This window comes from Phaseolus vulgaris, chromosome 10, assembly GCF_000499845.2.
Source record: "Phaseolus vulgaris cultivar G19833 chromosome 10, P. vulgaris v2.0, whole genome shotgun sequence".
Taxonomy (NCBI): domain Eukaryota; kingdom Viridiplantae; phylum Streptophyta; class Magnoliopsida; order Fabales; family Fabaceae; genus Phaseolus; species Phaseolus vulgaris.
The window spans coordinates 7,669,106-7,680,465 of NC_023750.2; positions in this window are offsets into that span (position 1 = coordinate 7,669,106).

Consider the following 11,360-nt stretch of genomic DNA (forward strand, 5'->3'; position numbering starts at 1 on the left):
AAAGGTGTACTGGCAAAGAGTGACTCCTTGTTAGTCACAGGTCAAGTCACGGGAGAATACTAGGCTAAAGACCCTCAGATGGCCGCATATCTGGAGTACGTCCAGGTTCTGAGGGAGACGTTTGAGGTGTTCGAGCTAGTCCACGTACCCAAAGAACAAAATGCCCAAACTGACTTGCTAGCAAAGCTCGTCAGTTCGGGCAAGGGAGCAGACAGAGGACCGTCATTCAGGAGACCCTGAGGAAACCTCGAACTGCCACAAGTAATACGATAAAAGTTTAGCAGATCGACACTTTTGAAGGGGTGAAGATGAGTCATTGGTCGTTGACTCAGGAGACGTTAAAAACACCCAGAATAAGCGCGTACCCAGTGGCTGGAGAAAGGTCGTTGCAGGTTTGCCTAGTTGAAGCAGGAGAAACTTGGATGACACCCTACCAACGCTACTTGGGTGATGGGGTACTCCCGCTAGAGCCTACGGAGGCTGGGAAGATCAAGAAAAATTCGAGGAAGTACACCTTGATCGATGGAAAATTATCCAGGCATGGGTTCACTCACCCTATCCTGGTGTGTGTGAGTGGTGAGCAATGCACGCGCATTATGGCGGAACTTCATGAAGGGATATGCGGAAGCCACATCGGCGAACGATCTCTCTCATCAAAGGCCATTCGTGCAGGATATTATTGGTCAACCATGAGGGGAGATTGCACGGTATATGCACAACGGGGCAAACAGTGCCAGCAACACGCTGACTGGCACAAGGCGCCTCTAGAGGAGCTTTGATCGATCTATAGCTCATGGTCATTTCATACTTGGGGAATTGACATTCTGGGACTTTTCCCTTTAGCAATACAACAGATGAAGTACCTCGTGGTTGCCATAGAATACTTAAAAAATGGATAAAGGCTGAGTCAGTGGCGCAGATCACAGCCCATAAGATCCAACACTTTGTGTGGAAAAACATAGTGTACTGCTTTGGAGTCCCAAACGGTTGGTGTCTGATAATGACACCCAGTTCGCAATCCAGCAGTTGGGCAAGCTATGTACGGAGTTAAGAATAAAGCAGGTGTTCGCATCAGTTGAGCACCCCCAGACAAACGAGCAAGTTGAGTCCGCTAACCGAGTTCTGCTCAGAGGTCTGAAGAGAAGGATGGAGAAGGCCAAAGGGACCTGGGCAGAAGAGGTCCCCAGAATCGTGTGGGCTTATCACACTACTCCCCGGTCCACTATCAAAGAAACACCCTTTAACTTGGTGTATGGTTCGACACAATGATTCCTGTAGAGATCCAAGAGAACTCGCCGCGTTTCCAGAACTTCGAGGTTGAAGTGTCCAATGAAAAAAGAAAGGTGAACCTGGATCTACTGGATGAAGAGAGGGAGGAAGCAAGAATCAAGGCAGAAGAAGCCTTGAAGAGAAAGGCGGAGTACAAGTACAACTCCAAGCTGAGACCTCGGCAGTTTCAGGTCGTCAACTCGGTGATGCGGAAGGCCCACCCATACTAGCTAGAGAACAAGTTGGATTGGTCCTTTCAGAGTGACAGAGGCCCTTAGGAATGGAGCATACAGGCTCGAGACATTAGAAGGTGGAGCGATCCCTCGTACACGGAACACAACTAACCTTAAATTTTATTTCAGTTAAATTATTGCATTGTACACAGTTTCCAGGGGACACTTTTTTTTCCCTTATAAGAGTTTTTAACGAGGTCACCCAATAAAATTTCAGTTATTCAGTTAAAGAGAAATATTTTGCACAGTGCAGTAAACGAACCTCTCCCTTGACTTCATACAGCAAGGATGAGGTTAGTTATTAAAATCCTCCCTTGACTTCATACAGCAAGGATGCAACTAGTTACTAAAATCCTCCCTTGACTTCATACAACAAGAACGAGGTTAGTTACTAAAATCCTCCATTGACTTCATATAGCAAGGATGATGTTAGTTATTAAAATCCTCCATTGACTTCATACAGCAAGGACGAGGTTAGTTATTAAAATCATCCCTTGACTTCATACAGTAAGGACGATATTAGTTATTAAAATCCTCCCTTGACTTCATACAGCAAGGATGAAGTCAGTAACGAACCGCTCACTTGGGTTAGAAGCCTCAAGGTTGGGAGAGGATGGTTTGTAGAGAAACATCCCCCTTGAGTGAGAACGCCAAGGTTGAACAGTATGGTTCGCTAGTTAAATCCTCCCTTGCCCTACGAGCGAGGACGAGGTCGGTTACGAACCATTCACTTGTGTTAGAAGCCTCAAGGTTGGGAGAGGATGGTTTGCAGAGAACACCTCCCCTTGAGTGAGAACGCCAAGGTCGAACAGTATGGTTTAACAGATAAATCCTCTCTTGCCCTCATGGAGCAAGGTCGAGGTCGGAAAGTAAACCTCTCCTTTGATTGTAAGTCAAGGTAGAGGACAACATGGTTCGCCAGTATCACTAGTGAGACATTCCCCTTGTCCTTAAAGGCAGGGACGAGATTAGCAGGAAGACCTTTCCTTTACCTTACAAGTCGAAGGTCAGAAACAGTAAGTGAAGGGTTTTCCTTATCTCCGTGCAACGAAAATAAGACCATCTAAGGTTTGTACACACATTGTCGGTGCCTCAAGACCATGAAGGTCGCAAGGAGGTAAAGCGGGTAAAAGGAAATGTGCTACTTAAGGTGTAAATATGCATCAAAGACGTAGTTAGCAAAGTTAGTGCAAGACTTAGCAGAACAACGACCAAGACAAGAAAGCAGTTTAAAGTAGGTCGATTCATAAATAAGAACAAGGTACATATATACACAAGGTACAAAGTGTTCATCAAGCAAGTAAATTACAGAAAGGAAGGGATTAGTCTTTGGCAACGAGCTGCCTATCAACGACCCGCTTGGTCACCTCAAAGGGGGAGAGATCCATCTCAGGATGCACACAGGCAACCTGAACCATGGCATCTTCAAACCCAGCACCATAAGCATTGGCGGCGTCAGTGGTGAGCTCTTCTTCAGTTTGCTTGAAGAGCTCAACCTTCTGGGCTAGCTCCCCCTCCAGCTGGCCAAGTTGGAGCTCACGTTGAGAGGCCCTTTCCTCTAGTTTGGCCATCTTGACCTGCGTCTCCTCGACCTTCTCCTTCAACTCAATCACTTTGTCGCGGAGAGGTAGAATCTTCAACTCGGATTGGAGGGCCTCCTGAGACTTCTCGAAGAGAAGCCTCGTGGTCTCCTTCTTGGATAGTCGAAGGCTCGCCAACTCCTAATACAGAGCGATTTCGCGCTTGGAGAAGGTCTTGGCCTGAAGAGCTGATTTCTCCCTCAGCTTCGCCAGCTCAGCTTGCAAGTCTCACGCCTAACTCATGGTGAGGCTGGACACGATGAGGAACTCCCAAAGGCTTTGAGCCGCATGATCCTGTAGGGGATCCTCACCGAAGCTCTCCACCACCTCTTTGTTCTGAAAGCACTTAAGGGCTTGCTGGAGGAAGGCAGGGAGCTTGACCGCAGGGAGCACTTGGCCACCCTCGGGAGCACTCTCCCCCCCCCCCCCCCCCCCGCCTTTGTGAATAATGAGGTCGCGAGGAGAGAAGGCGCTGGGAGGGTTGTCCATGAAGGATGGAGCATGGCCATAAGAGGCAGAATGTGATGTGCCCTCGTCTTCGGAGGCAGTGGCCTCCACCACCCCCTTCTGTCTATTATCAATGGGGGCTGGCCTAGAAGAGTTTGGTGTTAGAATGTATGACTTTAAACTAGAGGGAAGGTGAATGGTTTAAAGATGTTTTTCGAAAACTTTTAAGCCAAGAATGAAATTTCTTCAAGAAACAAATGATAAGAAATTCAGTTTGCCAAAACACAAAGCAAAAACAACAGCACCAGAAAAAACAATCGGTTGTTTCGTAGAAACAATCGGTTGTTTATACCAGTTTACAAATATAAAAACTGAATTTAAAGAGTTAAGAGATAGAGAAAATGCACACAGAGATTTATACTGGTTCACTCTAAACCCAGAGCTACATCTAGTCTTCTCAGAAACCACTGAGGAAATCCACTAAGCAATCAAACCTAGATCACTTACACCACAATCAAAGAAGTGACCTTGAACCCTTCAAGACACACACTTCCTTTGATCAACACACCAACACTAAGAATGATGATCTTGATCCCCTCAAGAACACACAACACTTCTCAGCAAACACACAAGGTTTCTTTAAACAGATACAAGGATTACATTTGTTACAAAACAAATCTGAAATCAATACAAGAGAAAATTCTAGTTCACACACTTTGATCAATCTCAATCACTAAGCATTTTCCTGTTATGGTACCAAAACAAACAATCGGTTGTTTCCACGAATCAATCGGTTGTTTTGGTTTTGACAGCAAGTCAACCATAAAAACAGTTTTCAATCTTTTCTAAAAACACCTAAGTATAAAACAATCGGTTGCTTCGACAAAACAACAGGTAGTTTTTCACTTAGCTTGAAAAACACTTTTCTTTTAAAAGGATTGAGAGTGCTTATGCTTTGGATTCAATCAAGAGTGGATTACATATTAAATCAACCCCAGATCCTATCTAAAGGACAACTCAGCAACAACAAGCACAACCAGCCTTCATTATCCTTCTAAGGGTTTGGATTCTTCAAAGCTTGAACACCACTTGGTTCAACAATCTCCCCCTATTTGATGAAGACAAATCCTTGGTGCTTGTGTTTGATCTGATTGAATCTGAAGCAGTACCTGCAAAAATAGCATATATATCATCCAATTCTTCTTACAGCAGCAGGTTAGATTTTCACACATTTAAGGCATAACTCCTGATAAACAATCGGTTGTTTACTCGAAACAATCGGTTGTTTCTATCAGTAGCAGCAAAAAATAGTTTTATATAAGAGATTTTAACAGATTACACAGTTTTAGATAAAGATATACAAGAACCAATTAATTATCCCCCTATTTGTCTTCACAAATAGACTTTAACATGTATTTAAAACAGATTTATGAGAGATTATTAAAATCAAGGATACCTAACCCATTTCTTAGAAAGAAGAACCTCTCTTTTGGTAGTGGTTTAGTGAAGATATTAACTAACTGCAGTTTGGTCTCCACAAACTTCACTTCACAGTTCCCATTGTTTACATGATCCCTGATGAAATGATGCCTTATCTCAATATGTTTGGTCCTTGAGTGTTGAATCTGATTTTTGGTAAGATTGATGGCACTTGTGTTATCACACATCAAAGGAAGTTTGCTGATTTCTAATCCAAAGTCTGCAAGTTGTTGTTTGAGCCATAAAATTTGTGCACAACAGCTTCCAGCAGCTATATACTCAGCCTCAGCAGTAGAGAGAGCAACACATGCTTGCTTCTTGCTATGCCATGAGATTAGGCTTGAGCCAAGAAGGTGACAAGTGCCACTTGTGCTCTTCCTATCTAGCTTGCAACCTGTAAAGTCAAAATCTGAATAACCAATTAAATGAATTGGAGAGTGAGAAGGATACCATAACCCAACAGATGATGTTCCTTTCAGATATTTCAGAATCCTTTTTGCAGCTTTGAAGTGTGACTCTTTAGGATTTGCTTGATATCTTGCATGTAGACACACCGCAAATATGATGTCCGGCCTACTAGCTGTTAGATATAGCAAATAGCCAATCAATCCTCTGTATTTGGTTTGATCTACACCCTTTCCAGCAACATCAGCATCCATGTAGCAGCTTGATGGCATTGGAGTGCTTGCTTCTTTGCAACTCTCCATTTCAATTCTTGAGAATCTCCTTGCAATACTTTGATTGACATAGAAAGATCCCATCCTTTGTTTGCTTAACCTACAATCCAAGAAAGAAAGAAAATTCTCCCATCATAGACATTTCAAACTCACCTTTCATTGCAGCCACAAATTCTTCACACAAACTATCTTGTGTAGCACCAAAGATGATGTCATCAACATAGATTTGCACAAGAATTATTTCTGAATTTGACTTTTTGATGAAGAAAGTCTTGTCTACCATTCCCCTTTCATAACCATAAGATAACAGAAAGTTGCTAAGCCTCTCATACCACTGCCTTGGAGCTTGTTTCAGTCCATACAAAGCCTTCTTCAACTTGAAGACATGGTTGGGATATTGATGATCTTCAAAGTCCGGTGGTTGATCCACATACACTTCCTCATTGATGTAGCCATTCAAGAAGGCACTCTTGACATCCATTTGGAAGAGTTTGAAACCACCCATACAGGCAAAAGCCAGCAGCAGCCTTACAGCCTCCAACCTTGCGACAGGGGCAAAGGTTTCACCGTAATCTATGCCCTCCTCTTGATTGTAGCCTTTGGCAACTAGCCTTGCTTTGTTCCTTGTGATCACACCATCTTCATCCAACTTGTTTCTGAACACCCACTTTGAACCTATAATGTTCATCTTAGCTGTTCTAGGGACAAGAAACCATACCTCATTCCTTGCAAACTGATTCAACTCTTCATGCATAGCTTCAACCCACTTTTCATCCTTGAGAGCTTCATCAATTGACTTTGGTTCAATTTGTGAGACGAAAGTTGTGTGCCTGCAGAAGTTTGAGATGAAGCTACGTGTGGAGACACCTTCCTTTATCTGCCCTATGATGTTTTCCATTGACAGATCTTTAGGAATCCTCCACTCTTTGGGCAGCTCACTCTGTTGCAGAATTTTAATTGGTTGTTTCTACGAATCAACCGGTTGTTTTTCTGCACAGATTTCCAGCTTCTCCAAACTAATGCTCTGTTCATCCTCTTCAGCATTGGTCTTCGGGATTTGGATGTTTCTGCGATCTACCTCATCAAAGACAACATGAACTGACTCTTCTACAGTCATCAACCTCTTGTTGTAGATTTTGTATGCATGACTTGTGAGAGAATACCCTATGAAGATGCCAAGGTCAACCTTCACATCAAATTTCCCCAAGCTTTCCTTTCCATTGTTGAGAACGAAACAGCTGCAGCCAAAGACTCTGAGATGATTGATGTTAGGCTTCCTTTCATTGAAAAGTTCATACGGAGTCTTCTTCAGAATAGGCCTGATAAGCACTCTATTCATCACATAACAAGAAGTGCTCACTGCATCAGCCCAAAAGTACTTAGGAAAAGATGATTCACTAAGCATTGTCCTTGCTAGCTCTTCAAGAGACCTGTTCTTCCTCTCTACCACACCATTCTGTTGTGGAGTTCTTGGAGCAGAGAAATTGTGCATAATTCCCATCTTTTCACAGAACTTGCTGATCTTCTCATTTTGGAATTCTCCTTCATGGTCACTTCTAATAGAGCCTATGTTGCTATTCTTTGTATTTTGCAACCTTCTTGCTAACTTCTTGAATGCAGAAAAGGCATCACTCTTTGATTCCAAGAAGAGAGTCCATGTGAACCTGAAAAAAATCATCAACAATAACAAGAGAATAGTAATTTCCACCAAGGCTCATAGTTCTTGAGGGACCAAAGAGATCCATGTGAAGTAGCTCAAGCGGTTTTAAAGAGGAAACAACATTTTTTTTATTTTAAAAGAGCTTTTCACTTGTTTCCCTTTTTGGCAAGCTTCACAAATGTGATCCTTCTCAAACTTGAGCTTTGGTAGCCCAATCACAAGATCCCTTGAAATTAACTTGTTCAAGTGATTCATGTGAATATGAGCAATTCTTCTATGCCAAAGTCAAGATTCATCTTGCTTGGATAGAAGACAACCAATTGAACATGGTGAAGAGATATCTAGAAGATAAACATTATTGATTCTCTTACCTACCAACATTACCTCTTTGGTGTTGGGTAGACAGATTTCACATGTGTTTGTCTTGAACATCACTTGATATCCCTTATCACACAGTTGGCTAATGCTTAGCAGATTGTGCTTTAGCCCTTCTACATAGAGCACATCATGGATGACCAAGATGTCTTTGTCTCCTATGGATCCTCTCCCAAGAATCCTTCCCTTGTTGTTGTCCCCATAGGTGACATGCCCTTCTTGCTTAAAGGAGATACTTAGGAACTTTGATTTTTCTCCTGTCATATGCTTGGAGCATCCACTGTCCAAGTACCATTGTTGCTTGCTCTCCTCCAAGTTTTCCTACAAAGAAGATTTTCAAGTACAAAGATTTGGTCCCCTTATGAATGTGGGTCCATTTGGTTTACATTCATCAATTGAACCTTTACTGCACTTAGGAATCCACTTCATAAAGCCCTTAGGAACAACATATTTTCTGATTTTACAAAACCTCACAAAATGGCCTCTCTTCTTGCAGTAGAAGCATGTAACAATCGGTTGTTTTGATGGTCCAATCGGTTGTTTTTCTGGCATTTTCGAAAATGACTTTGAAAATCTATCTTGTTTATTTTATGGGTTAAAATCCAATCCAACTTTTCCAAAAACACAGTTTTGAGATGCCAAGACATTCTCAAAGTTGGATTTACCTTTAGAAAGCTTATCCATAGTTTTAACAAGATAGTGGACCTTCTTTTCAAGATTTTCGCAATTTTCACAAACAAGAGTATCACACTTGCAAGAGGAGTTTTTGTAAACCATTTCAAGGTTTTCAAAATCTGTTTTTGAATTTTCTAATTCCTCTTCCAGTGATTTGACTCTATTTTCAAGCCAATTATTCATTCCCTTTAACCGATTGTTCAAAAGAGCCAATCGGTTGGCTTCTTCATGCGTTTCTTGAAAGGCTTGAAGCAATTGACCATAATTTTCAGAGTTTGAGGAGTTGGATGAACTTACACTACTTGAGTCATCTTCTTTTCTGGCCATGAAGCAGAGGTTGAGGCTTTTCTTGTTTTGCCTTCTTTTCGTTCTTGCTTGACTCTTTGACCTTGCCTCCTTTGGTTCATTGTTTCCATGAGCAGCCTTGAGTGTGTCCCACATCTCTTTAGCAGTTTTGCATTTTGATACCCTGAAAAACTCATTAGTATCTAGTGCAAAAGCTATTATGTTTTGAGCAGTACAATCAAGCTTGGCTATTTTACATTCATCATTAGTCCATTGAGACCAAGGTTTTGCAATTAAAGAACCGTTCTTCTTAAACTTTGGAATGTAAGGATCATTCTCAATTGAATCCCAAATTCCTTAATCAATAGATTCCACGAAGATTTTCATTATGGCCTCCCAATACTTGTAATTCAATCCACAAAATAAAGGTGGTTTGTAGATTGAAGCACCTTTCTCAAAAGATTGTTTTCCAACCATAGAAAAAAGGATTTTTGGATCAACTTGAATAATTTTCAAGAACCAAGCTCTTAATGTCAATTGTTAGAATGTATGACTTTAAACTAGAGGGGGGGGGGGGTGAATGGTTTAAAGATGTTTTTCCGAAAACTTTTAAGCCTTGAATGAAATTTCTTAGAGAATATCTTGATTAAGAAATCATTTTTTCAAAACACAAAGCAAAATGCACAACACCAGAAAAACAATAGGTTGTTTCGTAGAAACAATCGGTTGTTTATACCAGTTTACAAATATAAAAACTGAATTTAAGGAGTTAAGAGATAGAGAAAATGCACACAGAGATTTATACTGGTTTACTCTAAACCCAGAGCTACATCCAGTCTTCTCAGAAACCACTGAGGAAATCCACTAAGCAATCAAACCTAGATCACTTACACCACAATCAAAGAAGTGACCTTGAACCCTTCAAGACACACACTTCCTTTGATCAACACACCAACACTAAGAATGCTGATCTTGATCCCCTAAAAAACACACAACACTTCTCAGCTAACACACAAGGTTTCTTTCAACAGATACAAGGATTACACTTGTTACAGAACAAATCTGAAATCAATACAAGAGAAAATCCTAGTTCACACACTTTGATCAATCTCAATCACTAAGCAATCTCAACTCTTTCAAAAACTCAAAATCAGTGAAAAAACTCAAATTTTTTTTCTGAATATATCAAAGTTGTTGTTTGTTATCAAATCTTAACAAACTATTAATTGCATTTAAAGATTGGTCAAAGCATTAAAAATTGGAGCGTAAACAGTTAGAAAATCATTTAATGCTCAATCAAAGCACAAACCATTTTTCTGTTATGGTACCAAAACAAACAATCGGTTGTTTCCACGAATCAATCGGTTGTTTTGGTTTTGACAGCAAGTCAACCATAAAAACAATTTTCAATCTTTTCTAAAAACACCTAAGTATAAAACAATCGGTTGTTCCGACAAAACAACAGGTTGTTTTTCACTTAGCTTGAAAAACACTTTTCTTTTAAAAGGATTGAGAGTGTTTATGCTTTGGATTCAATCAAGAGTGGATTACACATTAAATCTACCCCAGATCCTATCTAAAGGACAACTTAGCAACAACAAGCACAACCAGCCTTCATCATCCTTCAAAGGGTTTGGATTCTTCAAAGTTTGAACACCACTTGGTTCAACATTTGGAGCGGAGGCAGCAACGGAAGGAGGGCCTACGGGAGCAGAGGTGCCGACATTGGCGAGGGCAGCCTTGCGTCGGGCAACCAACTCGCCCAACTTCCTCTTCTTCTCCTCATCAAGTTCATGTTTACATAGGAACAACAAAGGGTAAGAAACTAAACCACACCGTATGCAATTAGTAGCAAATGTGAAGTAGAAATAAGAAAGGTACCAATATAGCTCTTAAGAAACAGAGACTCGAAATTAAGAACAGAGAAAGCGTCAAATGCAGAAAACATAAACAGTCTCAAAACAGTTATGGCATGTTATGAGCATCAGAAACATAAAGAATGAGTAATCGTGGAGTAAAAATCATACCTTTGAGTAAATTAGGTTTTGCGAATGGAGGTTTTGAAGAGGAAGAAAGAGCATTTTCGAGCGAGAGAAATGCTTAAGTGAAGTAATGAAACAATGAAGGGAGCGTAAGGGGTTAAGGGTTTAAACGTATACGAAGAAGCGCAAGCAGCAACAAGCCCTAACCGTTGATCCTGCCACGTGTACGCTGATTGAAAGAGTATGGTGAGATGTCACTTCGGTGCACTGTTCACGTCCTGTCACCCAGAGCCACGTAGGTCGCCTAGGGCGATCACTTAGTCTCTTCACTGAAAGAAGTTACAGCTTCAGACTGGGGGGCTTGTGTACCGACCAATCCTCGGTCATCGACCCCAGAGAGGACCTCAGACATCGGACATCAGTGTCAGGTAGTAAAGATGGGCTATGTAAGGTGGGCTCCAGAAATCATATCAATTATCAGATGAAACACTCAGATATAAGAAAGCCTAAGCCACTAGGGATCCATGCATGTGCGGTGTATGACGCATTCGGGTGCAACACAAGTGAAGAACCTTTGGAGGCGCTAAGGCCCATTAGGGTTAGGGTTTCCAAGGGTAGCCTGCATGCATGGCACGTGAATACTTAGGGCACCCATAAAACAGATGGCCCCGCAACATTGGTGCATGAATTGGTATCGT